Source organism: Magnolia sinica, chromosome 17 (assembly GCF_029962835.1).
Source record: "Magnolia sinica isolate HGM2019 chromosome 17, MsV1, whole genome shotgun sequence".
Classification (NCBI taxonomy): domain Eukaryota; kingdom Viridiplantae; phylum Streptophyta; class Magnoliopsida; order Magnoliales; family Magnoliaceae; genus Magnolia; species Magnolia sinica.
The window spans coordinates 56236850-56258491 of record NC_080589.1 but is presented as its reverse complement, the minus strand read 5'-3'; the positions used below and the strand labels follow the sequence as shown (position 1 = coordinate 56258491).

Genomic DNA, 21642 nt, shown 5'->3' with positions numbered 1-21642 from the left:
CTCCTTTATGAATCATCTATAAAATCTTGAGTGTCCTACGAAGGATCGCACGTCACGTATGCTCTTGAGTGGAGGTAGGTTAGAAATAAGATCAACTTTAGCCTTGCCTACCTCAATTCCCTTGGATGAAATTATATGTCTAAGAACAATTCCCTTAGGAACCATAAAATGGCATTTCTATCGATTCAGAATCAAATTCTTTTCCTCGCATCGCTTCAACACATTTTTAAGATTTTCCAAACACTCGCTAAAGGATGGACCAAAATAGAGAAGTCGTCCATAAAGACCTCTAAATAGTACCCCACCATGTCAGAAAAATACTCAACATGCATCAATAAAAAGTGGCGGGGGCATTACACAATCCGAATGGCATCCTTCGGTAAGCAAAGGTGCCAAATAGACATGTGAACATTATCTTTTCTTAATCTTCAAGAGCTATCTCTATCTGGTTGTAAACCGAACATCCGTCAAAGAAGCAGTAGTAAGAATGACCAGCTAGTGTTTTCAAAATTTGATCAATGAAGGGGAAAGGAAAGTGGTCCTTCCTTGTGACAGTATTCAACTCTCTGTAGTCAATGCACATTCTCAAACCAGTAGTGACTCTAGTTGGCACGAGTTCATTGTCAACATTAGCTACGATGGTGATTCTGGACTTCTTAGGAACCACCTGAGTTGGACTCACCCTTTGACTATCGAATATAGGGTATATGATTTCCATATCCAACAACTTAAGCACTTCTCCTTTAACCACTTTTTTCATGTTTAGATTTAATCGACGTTGTAGTTATCAGGAGGTTTTTGCATTATTCTCTAGATGAATGCGGTGAGTAGAAATCAAAGGATCAATTCACTTGAGGTCCATAATCGACCATCTAAGGGCTCCTTTATACTCAATGATAGTAGAAATAAGCATACTCTCTTGTTCTTTCTCAAGGTGGGAAGAAATGACCACCAGGTAATTCTCATCTTGAACTAAGTAAACATTTTTTATATCAGTGGGCAAGGGTTTTAGGTTAAGCTTTGGTGCCTTGAGACTAAACGGTAGAGGCACTACATCAGTTTGAGACAATTGCTCAAATTGTGGCCTCCACCGATTAATTTCATGTACCAGCGTCGCATCAATCAAGGCATCCATCTCTTGAATCATGTCATCATCTAAATCAGGGGAGTGGGCCAAGCACGTCTCTAGAGGGTCAGAGTACAGAGTCAAAAGTGTTCTATCTTTCACAAAAGAGTCGATCATGTTAATGTCGTGGGTATTATCTTCATCCTCTGTCTGTTTACTCATATCGAAAAAGATATTGAGCTCCAATGTCATATGTCTAAAAAATAGATTCATAAATCCATTCCTGCAATTAATGATGGTATTTGATGTGGCAAGGAATGGATGACCAAGAATGACGGATATCTGAGTGTTCACATCCACAATGGGTTGAGTATCGAAAACAATAAAATCTACTGGATGGTAGAATTTATTAACCTGGACCAACACATCCTCAATCATTCCTCTCGGTACACGAACTGATCGATTAGAAAGTTGTAATGTGGTCCATGTGGGTTTTAATTCACCTAGACCCAATTATTCGTAAACCAAGAATGGGATCAAATTAACACTTACCTCCAAATCAAGAAGTGCGTGCTTAATCCGGTGGTTCCCAATTACACATGTGAAGGTTGGGCTACCGGGATCTTTGTATTCTTGTGGCACATCTTGCTTAAGGATGGCACTCACTTTTTCTATCAAAAAGATTTTCTTTTGAATATTTTGCCATCTTTTGGTTGTACATATATCTTTCAAAAATTTGGCATTTGAAGTGATTTGTTTAACGGCATCCAGTAAAGGGATATTGACCTTCACTTGTGTTGAGTGTAAAATATTACATATTTCTCCTTATTTATACCTTGATTTTATAAATATAATAGTGCTTAATCGATTTAATTATGCATGTTTTCATGCGCGAGGTGATTTCGTGAGCTTAAGGTGAAATTGATGCCAAAAGAAAGATTTATACTCAAAAGATTACTAAATGAAGATTTGGATATTTTAAAGTTATTAACGAAGATTTTACATGCCAAAGATCCAAGAAAACTAAGTGATGAATGAAGAGAATCAAAGATTTGAAGTGAAGAAAAGGAATCCTGAAATTGTCCTGAAAATAAATATACTTTTGAAATTATCCTGAAAAAGCATATTTCGAAACTCCGAGTCTATTTTTGAAAACTACGCAGAGTACGTAAATTTGAGGCGGTTTCTAGATTTTTCCAACTCACTGCGAAAGTTAGATTTCCACAACTATAAATAGGACTTCCTAGGATGCTCCAAAGCATCTTCTAGGGTTTGGAAAAGCTTCAAGGAGCATACACAAGGGTGAAGCAACCACCAAAGAATTTTTCTTCTTCCCTAATTTATTTTTCATGCTTTATTTAAGAGATTTGGTTTCAATCATATCTACGGTATGTTAAACATCCTAGATAGGGCTAAGAGGTGAAGCTTGTAGTGTGTTTAGATGTTTATTTTACTTTGATTCTTGTTCTTATTGGACCTCATTGATTTCTAGTTTGATATTAAAAGGAATATTTTCAATTTTCTATATTTATTATGACTCAAATTATAATAAATGTTATCATAGCTTTGGATATCTTCTTTTCCTATTTTGAGATTGTGAGATTAGTAAATCCGGTTGTTCACCATCGTCTCCTAGGCATGGTAGGGTGATGGAATCCTTTCCAATTATCACAATTATCCTCCATTGAAAATTAGGTCAATGAAAAGTTTAGATTTGATTTAAATTGATTTATCTTCCAATTAGATAGGATAGGACTCCAATTGCAATTGTGTTCCTTGAATCAAGTAAGGTAGCATCTTGATAGCTACAAGTGGATTCTTGGCACCCTAGTTCTCACCTCTAAATTCATAGGTTTTAACCAACATTATTCACCATTACTTTCAATTATTCAGATTTCAATTTAGATCTTTTTCTAGTTCTAGTTCTAATTATTTTCAGAGTATATACAAGTTTAGTCCCTGTGGATTCGACCTCGATCGTACCGAGTTATTACTGCGTCGCGACCCTATACTTAAGGTTATGAATAAATTTTTGGCACCGTTGTTAGGGACTACGACTACATTTTTCTGAAATTAATTAGTATTAGAATTAGGTCAAGATTATGGTTTATTTTTCTGCTATGCTTTAGGTTATGATTTTTTCTGAAATTGTTTTTAGAAACTAACATTGTTTTCTGCTTTGTAGGATCCTAACATAGCAATTTTTATTTGGTAATTTTGTTCCAATGCTCTCTCCTATCTTTTCTAGATCTCTTATTTATTTTAGTTTTTCTAATTTTCTTTTTAGGTTTTATTTAGTTACTTGAGGGCTAAGAGTGTTTCATGCCCAAGTGGGTTCGTAATAACACTCGAGGTCTCTTAAGTGAAGGAGGATTAGTCGAAGGGTTACCTATCCATCACCGAATTAGGCATCACTTGAGATCCTCTGAGTCAATAGAAGTTATGGATGCACATCAACCTCAACACCCAGTTGAGGAAGCAAAAGATGAAAACAAGGTGCATAATGCACCCCCGCTTCGTACTCTATAAGATTATTTACAATCGGCAGGGGTGAGAACACCTTCCTGCATGATATTTTCATTAAATGCAGGAATTGTGGATATTAAACCAGGGGTAATTCAACTCCTCCCTAAGTTTCATAGACTAGAATATGAAAGTCCATACTTGCATATGAAAGAGTTTGATGAAATAATATCTATATTCACTTCCTAAATGTGTCTGAGGACACAGTTAGACTGAAATTATTTCCTTTCTCTTTGAAAGAAAAGGCTAAGTCATGGTTATATTCCTTAATACCAAGGTCCATTGGCACATGGGCTAAGATAATAAGGGAGTTCCTTAAAAAGTTATTTCCCTATCATAAAACAAATATCTTAAGGAAAATAATCATCGATTTTGTGCAAAAAGAGGATGAGACATTCTTCTAATGTTGGGAGCGATTTAAGGATCTCATAAATTCATGTCCATAACATGGCTACGAAACATGGCGTACAACAAGCTTTTTCTATAGGGGATTGACCTCACCCATGTGCCAATTTGGGGAGATGATGTGTGTTGAGACTTAAATATTGCATAATTTTCTCCATTTATATCTTGGTTTTATGAACATGAATCAGCTTAATGTTCTATTTTACTTATGTTTGTGTTGCAAGGTGAATTTAAGAGCTTAGATTGAAAAGGGTGCTAAAAGCATGGATTTGATGCTTAAGAATCACCAAGGCAAGGGATGGTTCTTAAGAGACCAAGACTGAAGAATTCACATGCCAAAGATTTAAGAAAACCAAATGAGGAATGAAGAGAATCAAAGATTTAAAGTGAAGAATCTTGAAATCGTCTTAAAAGTGTATTCTGAAACTCTGGAGTCTATTTTGGAAAACTGTGCAGAATGAAGTCTATTTTAGTAAACTATATAAATTTGAGACGATTTGTAGAGTTTTTTAACTTGATGCGAAAGCTGGAGTTCCCCACTTATAAATAGGGCTTCCCAGGGCACTTAAGCATCATTCAAGGCATTCCAAAGTAAGATTTAGGGCTTTTAGAGAGTTTTATAGTTTTAATTTATTTTTCTTTACAAGCTTTTAGATATTTATTTTTTCTTGTTGCTTTCTTTCCCTATTTTAATTATGTTTTTCTAAGTTCCCTCTAGCCCAAGATAGAAGGGAAGCACATTAGTTTAATATTTTCATAGTTATGATGATTAATTATTTTAATGATGAGAAAAATGGTGTATACATGTTATCTATTGTTTAGGTTTAGTTTTTGATCCTCATGTGAAATCCCTATATTTCCATCATATGAGATGTACATTGATGGATAGGCTTACCCTGAATCAATTAGATTTCCTAGATAGGAGAGGTTCTCAACCTATTACATTTCTTTGATATTCATTATCTTATAGATATGAATTCTTAAAATCATTGGCGCTTGAGAATATATATCAATTGTGCAAATCCATGATTTTCTAATCTTTTATATCATTTATTTAAAATCTTTAAATTATTTTATTTTTCGATTAGGCCGACCATAGTACTCGGATCCTAGTTGTGTTATCCAAGTCATCATGATTTTAGAACATTAACCTATGTGTGGAACTTTGAAGCTTGGGTGTTGTTTTAATTCAGTTGAATTACATCCATTCAAAACTCTCAAAATCAAATCATCAGTTTAGTTTTTATTACTTAGTTTGTTTTACATTTGATTTTCTCCTTCTCGCAATTCATCTCCCTGTGGGATCGACCCTATATTAATGAGATATTACTTATGAACCTCTGCATTTGGAGGCAAGCAATCAATGTGTAATGGGGAATTCATGAATCAGGAAGTCGATGATGCATGGGATTATTTTGATAAACTTGCTAAAAATGCGCAATCATGGGATAACTCTTTAAGAATTACCACTTTTAAGTCTACTCAATCAAAGGAAATGGGAGGAATTTATGTTCTAAAAGAGGAAGATGATATAAATGCAAGAGTGGCCAAACTCACAAGAAAAGTCAAGGTCATGGAACTTAAGAAGGTATCACCCAAAAAGACTATGGAAGTTGTTTGTGGTATTTGTGCCTATAACATACATATAACTGAAAATTGCTCAACAATTCTTACTTTTCAAGAGATATTGAATGAGCAATCAAATGCTGTAAATAACTACCAAAAACCTTTCATTGGACCCACCTCAAATACATATAACTGAAGTTGGAGGAACCATCCAAACTTCAGTTGGAGGAACGGACAAATGGCTACTCCTCAAGGGATCCTTAACCAATTTCTGAATCAAAGGAAACCTTAAGAGGATCTGATCTTAAAACATATACAAAACCAAGAGCTTTTTAATTAGGGTATGCTACAAGTCTTTCAAGACCTTATAAAGGCCATACAAGGGCTTTAAAAAAATCGATTGGGGAGAAAGGGATCCTTTCGGCTCAGGCTCTCCCCAACCTAAAACAACAACATGAAATTAGTGACCCAAGCTCTTTAAAACAAATGAAGCAGGCTAAGTCTATCACCACTCTTAGGAGTCAGAAGACAATTGACAAATCTACTCCAGTGAGGGCTGGAAAGCCTAAGTACCTAGAAATAGATGAGAAAGATAGACCTAACAATGCTCCACATGGGTTAGAACCAGAATGTCAAAGTAAGTCGATTGCGTCATTCCCTCAACGGTTGATTACACCAAAACCTCGCTAACTCTCAGGATATTCTAAAGGTGCTTAAGCAAGTGAAGGTCAACATCCCTCTACTGGATGCCGTTAAACAAATCGCTTCATATGCCAAATTTCTGAAAGATTTATGTACGACCAAAAGACGGCAAAACATACAAAAGAAAATATTTTTGATAGAAAAAGTAAGTGTCATCCTCAAGTAAGATGTGCCATAAAAATACAAAGATCCCGGTAGCCCAACCATTACTTATGTAATTGAGAACCATCAGATTGAGCACGCACTTCTTAACTTGGGGGCGAGCATAAATCTGATCCCTTAGTCGGTTTACAAACAATTATGTCTGGTAAATTAAAACCCACCCGGACCACATTACAACTTGTCAATTTCTTAATTCGTGTACCGAGAGGGATGATTGAGGATGTATTGGTCCAACTTGATAAATTCTACTATCCAGTAGATTTTATTATCCTAGATACTCAACCCATCATAGATGCGAGCACTCAAATACCCATTATTCTTAGTCGCCCATTCCTTGCTACATTAAATGCTATCATTAATTGTAGGAATGGAATTATGAATTTATCTTTTAAAAATATGACATTGGAGCTCAACATCTTTTTTAAGATGAACAAACAGCCAGAGGATGATGATGATACCCACGACATTAACATGATCGATTCTTTTGTGAAAGATAGAGCACTCCTGACTCTATACTCTGACATGCTAGAGATGTGCTTGGTTCACTCCCCTAATTTAGACGATCACATAATTAAGGAGATGGATGCCTTACTTGATGCTACGGCAGTAATTAAAGTTAACTAGTGGAGGCCATAATTTGAAAATTTGCCCTAAACCGATGTAGTGCCTCACCGTCTAACCTCAAAGCATTTAATGTATATTTAGGTCAAGATAAGACATACCCGGTGGTGATCTCTTCCCACCTTGAGAAAGAACAAGAGAGTGTGCTCATTTCCACACTCATTGAACATAAAGGAGCTCTTGGATGGCCGATTGCGGACCTCGAGGAAATTGACCCTTTGATTTATACTCATCGCGTCCATCTTGAGGATAATGCCAAAACCTCCCGACAACCACAATGTTGACTTGATCCAAATATGAAAGAAATGGTTAAGGCTGAGGTAATTAAGTTGTTGGATGTGGGTATCATATACCCTATATCCAACAGTCAATGGGTAAGTCCAATTTAGGTAGTTCCTAAGAAGTCCGGAATCACCATCGTATGCAATGCCGACAATGAACTCGTGCTAACTAAAGTTACTACTGATTGGAGAATGTGCATTGAATATTGGAAGTTTAATACCGTCACAAGGAAGGATCACTTTCCTTTGCCCTTCATTGATCAAATTTTGGAAAGGCTAGCTGGTCACTCTTACTATTACTTTCTTGAAGGATATTCAGGCTATAATCAGATAGAGATAGCCCTCGAAGATCAAGAGAAGATAACATTCACATATCCCTTTGGCACATTTTCTTACCAAAGGATGTCATTCGAACTGTATAATGCTCCCACTACTTTTCAGCGAAGCATATTGAGTATTTTTTCTTACATGGTGAGGCAATATTTATAGGTCTTCATGAACGACTTCTCAGTCTTTAGTCCATCCTTCAGCGAATGTCTAAAAAATCTTAAAAATGTGTTGAAGCGATGCGAGGAGAAGAATTTGGTTCTGAATTGGGAGAAGTGTCATTTCATGGTTCCCAAAGGAATTGTTCTTGGACATATAATTTCATCCAAAGGAATTGATGTAGACAAGGCAAAAATTATTCTTATCTCTAACTTACCTCCACCCAAGAGCATACGTGACGTGTGATCCTTCTTAGGACATGCCGGATTTTACAGATGATTCATAAAGGACTTAAGTCATCTCTCTCATCCTTTATGTAATCTACTTTAAAAGGATACACCATTCGGGTGGAGTGAAGAATGTTAGAGAGTTTTTTCTAAGCTCAAGGGCATGTTGACTACCGCTCCTTTTGAGATTATGTGCGATGTGTCTAACTATGCTATTGGGGCGGTGTTAGGCCAAAGAAAATAGAAGAAGCCCTATGTGATTCATTATGCAAGTAGAACTCTAAATTTGTCCCAAGTGAACTACTTTACTATGGAGAATGAACTCGTAGCCATAGTGTTTGCTTTAGACAAATTTAGGTCCTACTTAATTGGATCCTAAATCATTATTTATACTGATATGTGGCGCTAAAGTACCTTTTTTCTAAGAATGATACCAAGCCACACTTGATAAGATGGATCCTTTTACTCTAAGAGTTCGACATAGAAATATGAGATAAAAAGGGAGTAGAGAACGTAATGGCTAACCATCTCACTAGGCTTGATCTTCTTAATTCCTTTAAACCGACACCAATAAATGACATGTTCCCTGATGAACAATTGTTTAAACTTTCTCAATTACCTTGATTTGCTGACATTGCGAATTATCTTGCTACAGGTTTCACACATACATATTGGACTGCCCAAGATAAGAAGAAATTCTTCGCCGAGGTACGCAAGTTCTTCTGAGATGGTCCTTATTTGTTTAAATATTGCCCAGACCAAATTCTAAGGAGATGTGTGCTAGAAAATGAACATCATAGTGTCATCTCCTTTTGTCACTCTCAGGCATGTGGTGATCACTTTTCTGCTAAAAAAGACCACGGCCAAAATTCTGCAGTGTGGCTTTTACTGGCCCACGATGTTCAGAGATACCCATGAGTTTTGCAAAGCTTGTGAGTGTTGTCAGAAATTAGGAGGGTTATCCCATCGTAATATGATGCCTCTGAACCCCATTCTTATCACTGAAGCATTTAATTGTTGAGGCATCGATTTCATGAGACCATTCTCCCAATCCTTTAGGAATATTTACATTTTGTTAGCAGTAAACTATGTCACTAAGTGGTTCGAAGCAATCCCGTGCCAGAATAATAATCATAAAATGGTCATTCTATTCTTAAAAGAAAATATCATTTCCTAGTTCAGAACGCCTCGTGCCATCATTAGTGATGGAGGTTCACACTTTTGTAATAGGCTATTTGAGAACTTGTTGATAAAATATGGCATCTCTCATAAAATGAGCACTCTATACCACCCGCAGCTAAGCGGGCAAGCCGAGATTTTCAACAAGGAAATTAAACAAATTCTGGAAAAAATGGTTAACCCTGACTGTAAGGATTGGTCAATTCGCTTGACTGATGTCTTATGGGCTTACTGTACAATTTTTAAGACCCCCATTGGAATGTCTCCCTTTGGACTGGTCTATGGGAAAGCCTGCTACCTACATATGGAGCTGGAGCATAAAGCCTAGTGGCTATCAAAAATGTGAAATTTAATTTGGACAACGCTGGCTCGCTATGCAAACTTCAATTGAATGAACTCAAAGAAATCTGGAATGACGCTTATGAGAACTTGAGAATTTATAAGGACAGAATGAAGGTATTCCATGATAAGAACAGAACATCCTTCGGAAATCATTCATAACCGGTCAAAAATTCCTTTTGTACAATTCTCGATCACATCTTTTTTGAGGAAAACTTCAAAAAATGGGGCTGTCGAGATAAAGAATTTGACAAATGGCAATATTTTCAAAGTGAATGAATATCGTCTCAAGCCATTTGTTGAGAAGTTTAATTCAAAGGACATGTTCATGCCTCTGACTGATCATGTGTACCAGGATTGACCTCCTCATCTAACGGAGGTGTAGTTAGGTTTATTGCTTTCGTAGGATTTAGGATTAGGATAATTTGATTTCAGTTTGTTTTGTCTTCATGCTAACCCATTTACATGTTGAGAACTTTGGAAAAGCTTCAATTCTCCTTTTTCAGGTATTATCTTCCCATCACTTCCCATTTCTTTTCGTTGTCTCATATGCATTGCATGCTCATATCTTTTACATTGAGGACAATGTAGATTTTAGGTTGGGGGTGTGAATTAGGTAAATTAATCAATGTTTTCTTAGTTTTGAGCAAAAACTTTGAAATTTTAATTTTTAATTTTTCAAGCTAAAAACATATTTGGGAGATGATAATTTGTAGAATTAAGAATGCTTTGAGTATGATGATAAGATAGGAGATTGAACTTTGAATTGTTGGAGTTTGATCAACTGAGTAGACTATCGCTTAAGTTCTTTCATTTAATCGATTAAGAGGAAGATTGAATATCATGATAATCTAAATCACAATACACGTTCAATTTGCTTTCTGTGAATAATATTAGAATTTCTAATTGTGAGTATGTATATCATTGAAAGATATTGAGAATTGAGTCTGGAGAATTTTATCCACCTTAAAAAAATGAAAAGAACCAGTTAAAAAGAAGAGAGATTGACATAAAGCTCATGTATGATGAAAATACTGGAAGGAATGAAAGGTTTGAAAAGAATGAATAAATAAAAGGAACCGTCGATATAAAATCAAAAACTGGAAAAAGAAAAAAAAGGTGATAAGTTCGGAATCAGTACTTGATTGTTCAATAAAACATGGCATGATGAGCATGGCTAACATTATGAAATAGTAGTATGTTATGGAAAGTAAATAGAATTCATTAAGCACATTAGAAAATTTTGATATATGAATTTAAGCTCTTAAATGATTGATAAAGAAACTTTTTGATTGATTGCTCGTGTGATTCGGCATTAGGTTTTCAAAAATGCACTCTCGCTTCTTTAAATTGTACTCATTCATACTTGATTGCACAAAAGATTATTTTCTGAAAGTGATTTGAACATTGAAGATTGAAAATCACTTCACGCATGTTTTGCTCGAGACTAGCAAAATGTTGGTAGGTGGGGTGTGTTAAGTATAAAATATTGCATATTTTTCCCTATTTATACTTTGGTTTTATAAACATGATAGTGCTTAATCGATTTAACTATGCATGTTTTTATGTGTAAGGTAATTTCGAGAGCTTAAAGTGAAATTAACGTTAAAATGAAGATTTATGCTCGAAAGACTACTACATGAAGATTTGATGATTTGAAAGCCATTAATGAAGAATTTACATGCCAAGGATCTAAGGAAACCAAGTAAGGAATGAAGAGAAACAAAGATTTGAAAGGAAAAAAAAATCCTAAAATTGTCCTTAAAAAAAAACTATTCCTGAAATTGTCTTGAAAAAATATATTTTGAAACTACGAGTCTAAAAAATGAAAGTTCTGAAAGTCTTTTTTGGAAACTATGCAGAGTGCGTAAATTTAATTCAGTTTCTAGATTTTTTTCAACTCGGTGCAAAAGTTAAAGTTCCACAACTATAAATAGGACTCCCTAGGATGGTACAAAGCATCTTTTAGGGTTTGAAAAGGGAGGAAGGCCTAGGTGGAGTGCTAACAATGTTCTTTCACTTCGATTTCTTCATGGATTCTAGTATATCTTTTACTTTTTCTTTTATTTTTGAGTTAGCTATGACTAGCTAATCTCTTAGCTAGGGCTAAGAGGTGAAGTTGTAGTTTATTTTGATGCTATATTTTCTTTTATTCTTGTTTATGTTGAATATTATTGATTTCGAGTTTGAATTTGAGGAATATTTTCAATTTTCTATGATTTATTATGACTTAAATTACAATAGATGTTGTGATAGCTTTGAATATCTTCTTTTCCTGTCTTAAGATTTTGAGATTGATAATACTAGTGATTCACCATCATCTCCAAGGCATGGTGGATGCATGAATTCTCATCCAATCATCACAATATTCCTTCATTAAGGACTAGACCAATGAAAAGTTCAGAGATTTGATTTAATTGTTTCATCTTCCAATTGGATAGTATATGACTCTGATTCTAGACTTGATAACATGTGTAACCCATGCTTTATGTAACCACTAAGTTGATCACTCACTCCCACTCTGAGACGGTGTTTTCAAACACCAACCAGATGCTGATATAGATGCAAGCACCACCAAGGTTAATGCATTGGACTAGGCGGGCATGGATGAGGAGAAGTTCTCTTACTTTCAGCTTTCTAATGGTTCGATGTAGGTTGTGCACTTCTCGACAGGAAGAGTCAAGCGATCGGGCTTAGCTAAACACCACCTTTCCACATTTTTTGTAACGACCTTGGAATTTTCTGTGCTAATCTTTCCTTAAGTAGTTGTTTTGGGATAATTAGTGCTTTACTCGATTGCCTGTGAAATCCGCATCAATCACTTTAAATTGTATCTGCATGGCTCTAAACGTATAGATTAGTGAGCGCTACGTTACTCTGAAACCTGGGATCCATCACTAAATCCAGTTGTTCTGGGGAATTTTTGGAAGATCTGGATCGGACCTGGACCGCGCGTCGAAAGTCCGATGGCGATGATCTTAGGCTGTTGCGGTCACCGAGTTGGGCTTGACCATCTCCTCGAAAATCAAGTCCATCTGATGTTCTGGGTCGATTTGCTTGAGCTCAGAGTGAAGAGTGTGAGAGCGGTTGGAATTTATTAAGCTTTTATTGAAATCTGAGTCGTGTCGCTTGCGCAACGATTTTAAGCTATCTGACCGTTGGATTCTGACCCAATTTCACCCTCTGATCAGGATAGTTGGCCCAGGCATATCCTAGTGCTTGTGGACCTAATCGAGTTTTCGTGACCGTTGAATTGAGTGTGGTCCGCCACGGCTGATCTGAAGAGCCGGTCGGTATGAAAACTCAGCTTGACCTATATCTATGGTCAAGGAGCTTAAGTCCGACCTTTCGTGGTTATAGGCCCACCAGAAGTGCTTCGTTGGATCGAGAAAGACTTACTTTGGTTATAACCTAAGTATACCTTGACCCTGGGGTTATTTTCATCAAGTAAAAGCCTATTTATAGTTCTTAAACCCTAGCTTTCTTTTCCATACGATTTTCTCTAACCCTAGCTTGGAAAGAGAGTGGAAAAGAGAGAGAAAGTGAGAAAGATAAGTTGGTGAATCATCTTGGATTCTTCTTTGTTCTTCTTCATCTTTGAATCTTCGCTTTGAATCGTTCTTCTGACGATTCTGAGTTCCTTTTAGGATAACTTAACCTAACCCTAACCTGTGTTAGAGCTTAGATTAGTCTTGGTGTTATTGTATCTCATTTCTATCCTTGTTTTAAGGTATTCTAGCGCCATTGACGAAGACAACTCGTCTAAATCAGTTCGGTGGTTCTTTCTTTGCTTAAGGTACGGACTTTAAGTGTATAGGTTATGGTTTTCAAGGCTTTCAATCCCAGTTAGTGATTTATTCTTGTTATGGATGAGATTTCACATGCCAAATGTTGTGTTTACGTTGCTTTCCTGATATGCATGTGCCATATTGAGATTTGTGTATTCTATGTGTATTTATAAAGTACCATATACGTATAAAATATGCACTTGTGTTTGCCATGATTATTTGTCATGTATGTATGCTAGGTGCATGTATGACAACTCCTTGGTAAAAGGAATTGTCTAAGTGCATGTATTCTAACATACGCCATGTATGTTGTTCCATGTATGCTAAGTGTTTGTAGAAATGCATGAATGATCTAAGTGTAACTGATTACACTAATTGTGGGCGTTGAGAAGTGATTCTCAATACTCCTATTGATGCACATGATTTCCCTTATGCAAGTTACTTTCCAAGTTATTTAAATTCAAGCATCTCCTATGCTTACATTTATGTTAAGTTGATATTCTTCAGATGTGTATGTACCATGATTTGAGTTGTTGTTCCATTACTGTTTTACATTCCATATGAATATCTGTTGTAGTGTAAGGTGTGTGGGACTATGCATTAGTCCAGGAAATCGGTAATCGACTCTATATTCGTGGTTGAGATTGCTTTCGCCACGTAGGACGTGTTAGACGAGCGCGAGCCGTATTAGAGTTGGCGGCAGTGGTTTGGCCACGCGGAGTGTTTGCGCACTCTATGTCGTTCAATTCAATGTGCGCTCGTGTTAGTCGAGTTCGTCAAGTAACCCGATTGTCCGATGTATGTTTACCATGTATGGACGTTATTGCTTGAATCTAGGGTACCGAACTCACCAGTGAAATCCTATTAACTATCACCACCAAAAAAACGACCAAAGGCTACGGACCATGTTAGTTTTTAGCTACGGATATAAACCGTAGCTATATTACTACGGCTTAAAACCGTAGCTAAAAAAATTAAACCGTAGCTAAAAACTAATGCCACCACCCATGCTTGCACCATGTGACAACCCCATAAGCAACTCTACGAGGCCCATTAAAATTTGTATGCTCCATCTAATACGTCTATACATTTTAAAAGATCATTTTAGGGCAAGATCCTAAAAAAGGAAGTAGATCAAAGGCTCAAGTGGACCACACGGTAGGAAAAAGTGGAGATTATATACGTACCATTGATCGATGGTGTGGTTTAATTAGCCTTCGATTTTCCTAGATTTTTGGGCCATTATATATTAAAAAAATTTACAAAATTCATGGACGGAGTGGATTTATCAAATGCATCATGATGGACCCCACAAAGCTCCTGTTTGGACCGTCCGTCCAGAACCCGTCAAACGTGCAAATGCGGAGGATGCAACAACGGCTACGGCTAATGGGATTTTAGCTACGGTCTAAAACCGTAGCAGAAAAAATGTGAAAACTCAGCCCGCGCGCTGCCCTTTTTCTCCTTCCCCCTCAAACGAAATGTTCTAAAATTTCTCTCCCTCCACTCCGGGAAAAAAAACCAGTCCGCGAGTCCCTTTTCTCTCTCGTGCGCTCTCTCTCTTGCTCCACTCTCCCTCTCTCACTCCCTCTCCCTCTCCCTCTCGACCCTAACCCACCTCCCTCTGTTGCTCCCTCTCCCTCTCCCTCTCCCTCTCCCTCTCGAGCGCATCGTCTACATCACTGGTGCATCGTCTCCCACATCATCTGCAGATCTGGTGCAGCCAACCACCCTCGCCCTTCACCTCTTCTCCGTCTCTTCTCTATTACCAGGTACCCATTTCTCTCACCATATATTCTAAGTTTGATTTTGAGTTTTTATTTCTAAATCTTCAAATACACAGATTAGGGTTTCGTTTCCTGTAAAATTTCTAACAAGGAAAGGATTTAGGGTTCTGTAAAATCTGTAACAGGTGAAAATGGGAAAGTTTTTTTTTGCATGGTATTTAAGGATTTTTTTTTGTCCACTTAGGGCTTTCGATCTTCCTCTATTCAATTGATCCAGTGTCGATTGATATTTACAGGTCTCTCTCTCTCTCTCTCTCTCTCTCTCTCTCTCTATTTCTCTCAATTGATCTAGTGTCGATTAACATTTAAGGATTTTCGTTTCCTGTAAAATCTGTACACCACCCATTTACTTTGTGTCTATCAATGTTTATGATGATGGTTATTATTATTTTTGTAGCCACTTATTAGAACGGTCAGCATTATGTTTTATACATAAGGGTACAAAAAAAAAACAATTTATAGTTATAAAGGATACAAAGAAGAAGAACGAGGGCGCTCTTCAACTTTATTGGGCATCCCCTGTTTCAGAGGCTTAAGATCTTTTACCTGCTCCCTGCATCAAAATAGCAATGTCTCACCCGTTGAATAGCTCCTTTCTTCCACTAGATTAATATTAGAGCAAATGGTATAAAAGTACATACATATATTAGGCACATTTTTGCTAACAAGGTGTGATTTTAAGACTAACTATCAGCAAGTTTAGAAAACGTAAACAGAATCTTCTTCACTAGAATGGAGAAGCAATTAGAAATATGGGTTGCTGCTTGTCTAAAGAAACTACCAAGAGAGAGAAAATTACATGAACAAGAAATTACCTGTGGAATGTTGTTAAACCGTAGGACATGATCAGATAGAGTTGAGCCCGGAAACACGTCACCCCCAATTGCAATTCCTGCAGAGAAGTCAATACATATCTGGAATTTATAAGAGCCTTAGATTCATGCACAAAATGGTAGCTCAAATATAAAAGCAAAATAATATCAGTCGTGCTGATATAGATACCTTCACATATTCCATTTGTTACATGTGCAATTGTGTTGTACAATTCATTTGACATTCCTCCTTGAGATTGTAAAACCAAAAGTCTGGGTCTGATTAGTTTTGCCAACCATACACCAAAAGGCAATGTGTTTCAATTTATGGTTATAAACAGTAGTTGGGGAGATAGAAAAACAATGGCCAGCATAGGATAGAGGGTTTTGAGTTTGAAAACACCCCAAATTGAGTACAGAGGTATCTCTGAATGCAAATTGATTAGTCTGTCCCAAAAATAAAAGGAAAAAGATTACCATTTCTGACCATTTCTTAATTAAATCCCAATGCTAACATCAAGTGGTGCTTTCATTACATTACTTACCATTTCTTAATTAAATTGAAACATAGCATATTTTTTGGAAACAATTGATGATCAAGGCCGAGCCTCACATAATGGCTGGTCCAGAGAATGATGGAACCTTTCTAGTATAATAGATATAGATTGCCCATTTTCTATCTAGTGATTAGATGGTTAGGATCACCATTAATTTCAGGTACAATGGAGCATGTAGTTTAGTGATCCAAACTATTGATATGATTGGTTCAATCTGGATACCCCATAGAACACACCAATCCTTCAATTACTCTTCAATATGTGTAATCCCAAATCCTTCAATTAGTTGTCAGCAGATAGGCTATTAATTAAAAAAGAAATGTGACAACATTCTACATTCAATGAAGAGAAGGCCAAAGTTCCTTATGCATTTATCATTTTTCTCTTTGATTGTCAATGGCAACATTTTTCGACATGGATTACCTCTGGTTAATATCTTTTTTTTCTTTCTTTCTTTCTTTCTTTCTTCATGAGTGTTTTAATTTTATAGAAAGAAGAACAAGGTTAAGAAGTAATAAAAATTTAACTGATACGGACTTTGAAATCTCATGCATTTGTATATATGCTAACACAGCAATGGCCATTTCCTCTAACCTCCTACATGTTCCTGTGACCACATGTAGTTAGTTGCATCATGCATAGGTGCACCATTGCCCAAGGTAGGTAATTGATCACTAGACTGCTTTGCAACTCTAGACAGTTGACTCAAAGAATGTTGCTGCCTTGCCTGCTGATCTAGTTGCTGAAGTTGTTGCTGTCTCTGGAGCTCCTGTAGTTGCTTGTGCATGACTTGTTGTTGCCACAATTGCATATCGTTTAAACCCATCTGGTGGGTCAATAAAAGCAACCAACAAATGTTTTATTTTCTCCTCTTTAATTCAATTATATTTGCTGACCAATTGAAAAGGAGTTTTGAGTCTCAGGGTTCAAGATTGAAGAATTCAAGAATTAAATTATCTGTCATGTTTGGCAGCCTTTAATCAGAATCCTCCAAAATGTGTATTAATTAGATTATAATTGTGATTCATTGCAGTAGTGCATTCCAATGCACCCCGAGTAAGTTTCTTAGCTGACATGTAATCTTTATGTATTTCACTGTTTAGTGGTTACCCTGATTGTATGTATATCTTTCATCTATGTGTGTGTGTGTGTGTGTACACATGCATTGACATGAAAATTCCTAGATTTGACAGAGGCATCATTATCAGGTGCAACAATATCCATTTTAGCAGCACTTGCAATGATGTTTTTCTTTTGAATGGTATGTTTTACTTGTACATTTTCTTCTTAAGTAATTAACAGTATTTATAGATCGATACATGCTTCATTCTTCTTGCCTTCAGGCTTCAATCTAATGCTTTATTGATCACTTCGTTTGTTTATCCTCACAAGCACCACATGTAGGATTTGGGACTGGATTTTGAACTGTTTAGGGCTGGCTTGTTAGGCCATTACTATTCAAAATTTTAATTTGCTCAGCCCAGCTTTTAGAGGATGGCCTGTTTACATCCTTAACTATTCAAATGAAGCAGATACAGACTCTATTTCAACATTGAGACTAGGGATGGAGTGCAAAAGGTGAGAACGGTGAAATCTTACCAAGTGACCCAACTATCATTTCCCTAACAATTTAAAAATCATATAACACTTGTGGGGCATGTTCAGTGCCTAGTTATTGGTTTTCTAAACATGGCTGATTAGACTTGCTTAATAACTCTGGATGAATGTGGCACTCCATTTTGCAGATCATACAACTTTTCGTTTATATTGAGGAGAACCATGAAAGGCAATTGGCTTTTCAGTTTCTGCGCAGTGTGTGTTTGTGGTCCTTTAAGCATTCCTTTTGATATGTTTGTGGTGCTTTTCAGTTTCTTTTCCCATATTTTCTACTTATTACTTGATTATGTACTTAAGTTACATGGGTTTGTGTTTGTTTGGAAAAGAAAAGCTCTTTTGAATAATTCTAATGTCCTAATGTAGTTTGCCAAACTCAATTTATGGATTTGACAGGATTCAAATCTAAGCTGTCAGACTCAATTTATGGATCTCAATGCAGATGTCTTATGGGCCACAGATTTTGACGAGGTTGTTATATTAAACATAAGGCCTGTTTGGATGCAAGGCATGCTCAATTGAATTGAACTAAAGGAAACAAAGAAAAATAGAAAAAAACAATCTTGAATCAGGTATCATTATTCTAATTTGAATGAGGTTGGCATTGCATATCCTGTATTTTAATTCAGACTCAAAATCATCTGAATTTGCAGTTTCGGCCTTTTCCCCTCTAGCAGTGTGCTTGCTACTCGTTTTTTGTCAAAGCGAATGCTTTTTTGAATTTGAATGAAATTAAGGGCCTGCTTCCCACCTAAATGAAACTAAATGGCGATTTCGACTACTACCCATTTAGCATATTCATCTTCGTTTTCTTTTTTCTTTTTGCATGCTCCAGGTGGCAGTAGAGATCAGCTGTGAGCCATCTGTCAGGATTTTTTTGTTTTCTTGACATAGAAATCGATTGAATTTTTATATGAATTGTATTGGCAAGGTGTTCTTACAGAGACAACAGCTGAGTTAGTGGCTTCGCTGTCACTGGGAGCTGCCATAATTAGAAAGTTGAAGCAGATCAGTTCATGAGGGTGAGCTGATGCATCTATTTTTGCACAAGTGGTCCCTATGTTTCATTGATTTGCACCAAGGACATGATGTGCCCCGACATTGATGGAATATGGCCCAAATTTTCTTGCAGATCAGATGATTCTATCCATCCCAACTTTTCAAAGGCTATTGAACAAGCAAGGTGGAAAGCGAACTACTTGGGAGCATCCATTTGCTGTGGCTGGTGTAAATATCACATTCATGATCATGCAAATGCTAGATTTGAACTCCCGTAAGAGTCATCCCTCTCTCTCTCTCTCCCTCCCTCCCTCCCTCCCTCTGTGTGTGTGTGTGTGTTCATGTGTGTGTTCTTTGTGACACACACTAACAGGTCCCAAGCCCAGGTAAATTTGGACTGTTGGTGTCAGATGGGCAACTCAGCATTCTTGAGAATTTTGCATTAGTTCAACTTCACTTGCAATCTGACTCCTATCCCAATGTGTCATATGTGTTGGACATTTGAGTGGTGCATAAGGTGGACTGCACCTTGAAGTTGAACTAATGCAAAATCAGTCCCTTCTAGTCATGAGGTGGCTCATCCTTTATTTTGAATTCCATTACCGTCATTTTAATCTCTCCTAGCAATTTGAGATTGGCTTCAAAATAGTAGATTGGCAAAAGTTTTATGTTGACTACCAACTAGACACCAAGCCTACTCTTTTACTTGGGCTCTTGGAACTGGCCATGGTAGGGGCCCAAGTGACACCACTCACTTCCAACGCAGTCTGACCAAGTGTTGACCTATAGCCTAGTTATTGCATGGACACCCCAAAGGGTGAGCAGGCAAATTAAGGTCATGGAGGGGCAGTTGCTAGGAAAATCACTTAGCACAGCTACACTCATGAAAGGTCATGCTTGAGAAGCTGACTGCACAAACTAGTAGGTAACCCACTAGTACGTAATTACCCAAACAATTACATATGGTCAATGGTGCTGTTTATGGGTCTGGTTCATGTCGAGTCTTGGTGTACCCATACCTGGCTGAATTGCCTTAAGGAGTCAGGTTTTGGTCCTATCAGGTTCAATTCTAGGTACCAAATTTGAAGTCTTGGACTTGAATCTGCTTTGGGAACCCATGGGTCTTCTGAACATGGGTTCAGGTTTAATAAGGACATCTACATAGTTGGACCCATCCATTTGATGAATTGGGTCTCACACATGTGCGCCATGTTGGCATGGGTGACGTGTAGATGGGCTCTCTTATGCATGAATGTCCTCATTAAATTGTTGAAATTATTTCAATGCAGACCTTTTCACCGAAATTATGGCAAAAATGTTGTGTGGGGCCACCATGATATGTTGATGACATCTGACCCATCAATCAGATGTGTGCTAGTTCAATAGGTCAGGGTCCCTAAAATCAGTCCGATCCAAATTTGAGGTCGGCCACATGGTATGAACCAATTCAGGGGACACCCACCATTGATCTTTGGGGCCCACAAGAGTGTCAAAACGACTTGATGGCTGCAGGATCCCTTCATCTAGGGCACATGCTTAAGGTGAATGGATTGCATGGCATATACACAACATGGTGGGCGCCCCATGAAATCAAGGGTGGGTGTTCCCCACTACCATTTTCTTGTCGTCTAGCCCACCTGACTCATGGATTGGTATGATTTTTGGTCCCATGTCCAAATGGAAGGTGACACGTCTGATCGCCAGAGTTCATTGCATCAACATATTGTAGTGGGACCCACAAATGATTCAATGAAAGAAGTTTTATGGTACTTGAATCATTTCCCTCACACACGCACATGTATGTATGTAAATAGCTTGGATCCAATACAAAGCTTTGTATGTCAAGCTTGATAAAATGCATCTTAACTGTGTCTAAGTTCATTTAAGCGCATTTAAGTGCCTCTAAGTGATTTGGATGAACTTAGTCACACTCATATGCATTTTGTAGGTCAACTTTAAGCGGACAAAGCTTTATGTTTGGGCCTCATGGTAAGTGACGAGGCCCAGAATGAATATGAAGCTTTGTACTTGTGGAAAATGGATCTCAGTATGTCTAAGTTCATCCAAGTGCATTTAGATGTGTCCAAATGCATCTAAGTTTGCAACATGTTCCTTTTTTATTATTTATTTATGAATTATTAAAAGTATATACTCGAAACACAATTTACTAATTGATCTATTTTAGATACACTACTATATCATGGTCTCATCTAGTGTATTTAAGTCCATCTAAGTGCAATGCACTTAGTGCACTTAGACCAAGAAAACAGCCACACATGAAGCTCCCACACATGAAATGTCATGCTCAAGTAGTTGACCACGCGATAGTGGGGACCCACTGAAATTTGGTAGGCTGTCAAGGGAACCCATCTTGATGTATCATATCTGATTATTCACTGGCCTCTTCAAATCAACAGAAAATAATCTTTTTTAGCATCTCTTGTCCAAACACAGTTCAAAATGTATGATTATTCACTGGCCCTTTACTCACTGTTAAAGCGTATATTTGTTAAGTTGCACTATTTGTC

At 37.1% G+C, this 21642-nt stretch overlaps 1 non-coding gene across 1 annotated transcript; it reads right to left on the bottom strand.

The window, feature by feature from the left end:
- Nucleotides 1-3935: 3935 nt before the first annotated feature.
- Nucleotides 3936-4043, bottom strand: LOC131232145 (small nucleolar RNA R71). The gene has a single exon (XR_009164754.1). It is a non-coding gene; the product is annotated as a small nucleolar RNA R71 (small nucleolar RNA).
- Nucleotides 4044-21642: the final 17599 nt, after the last annotated feature.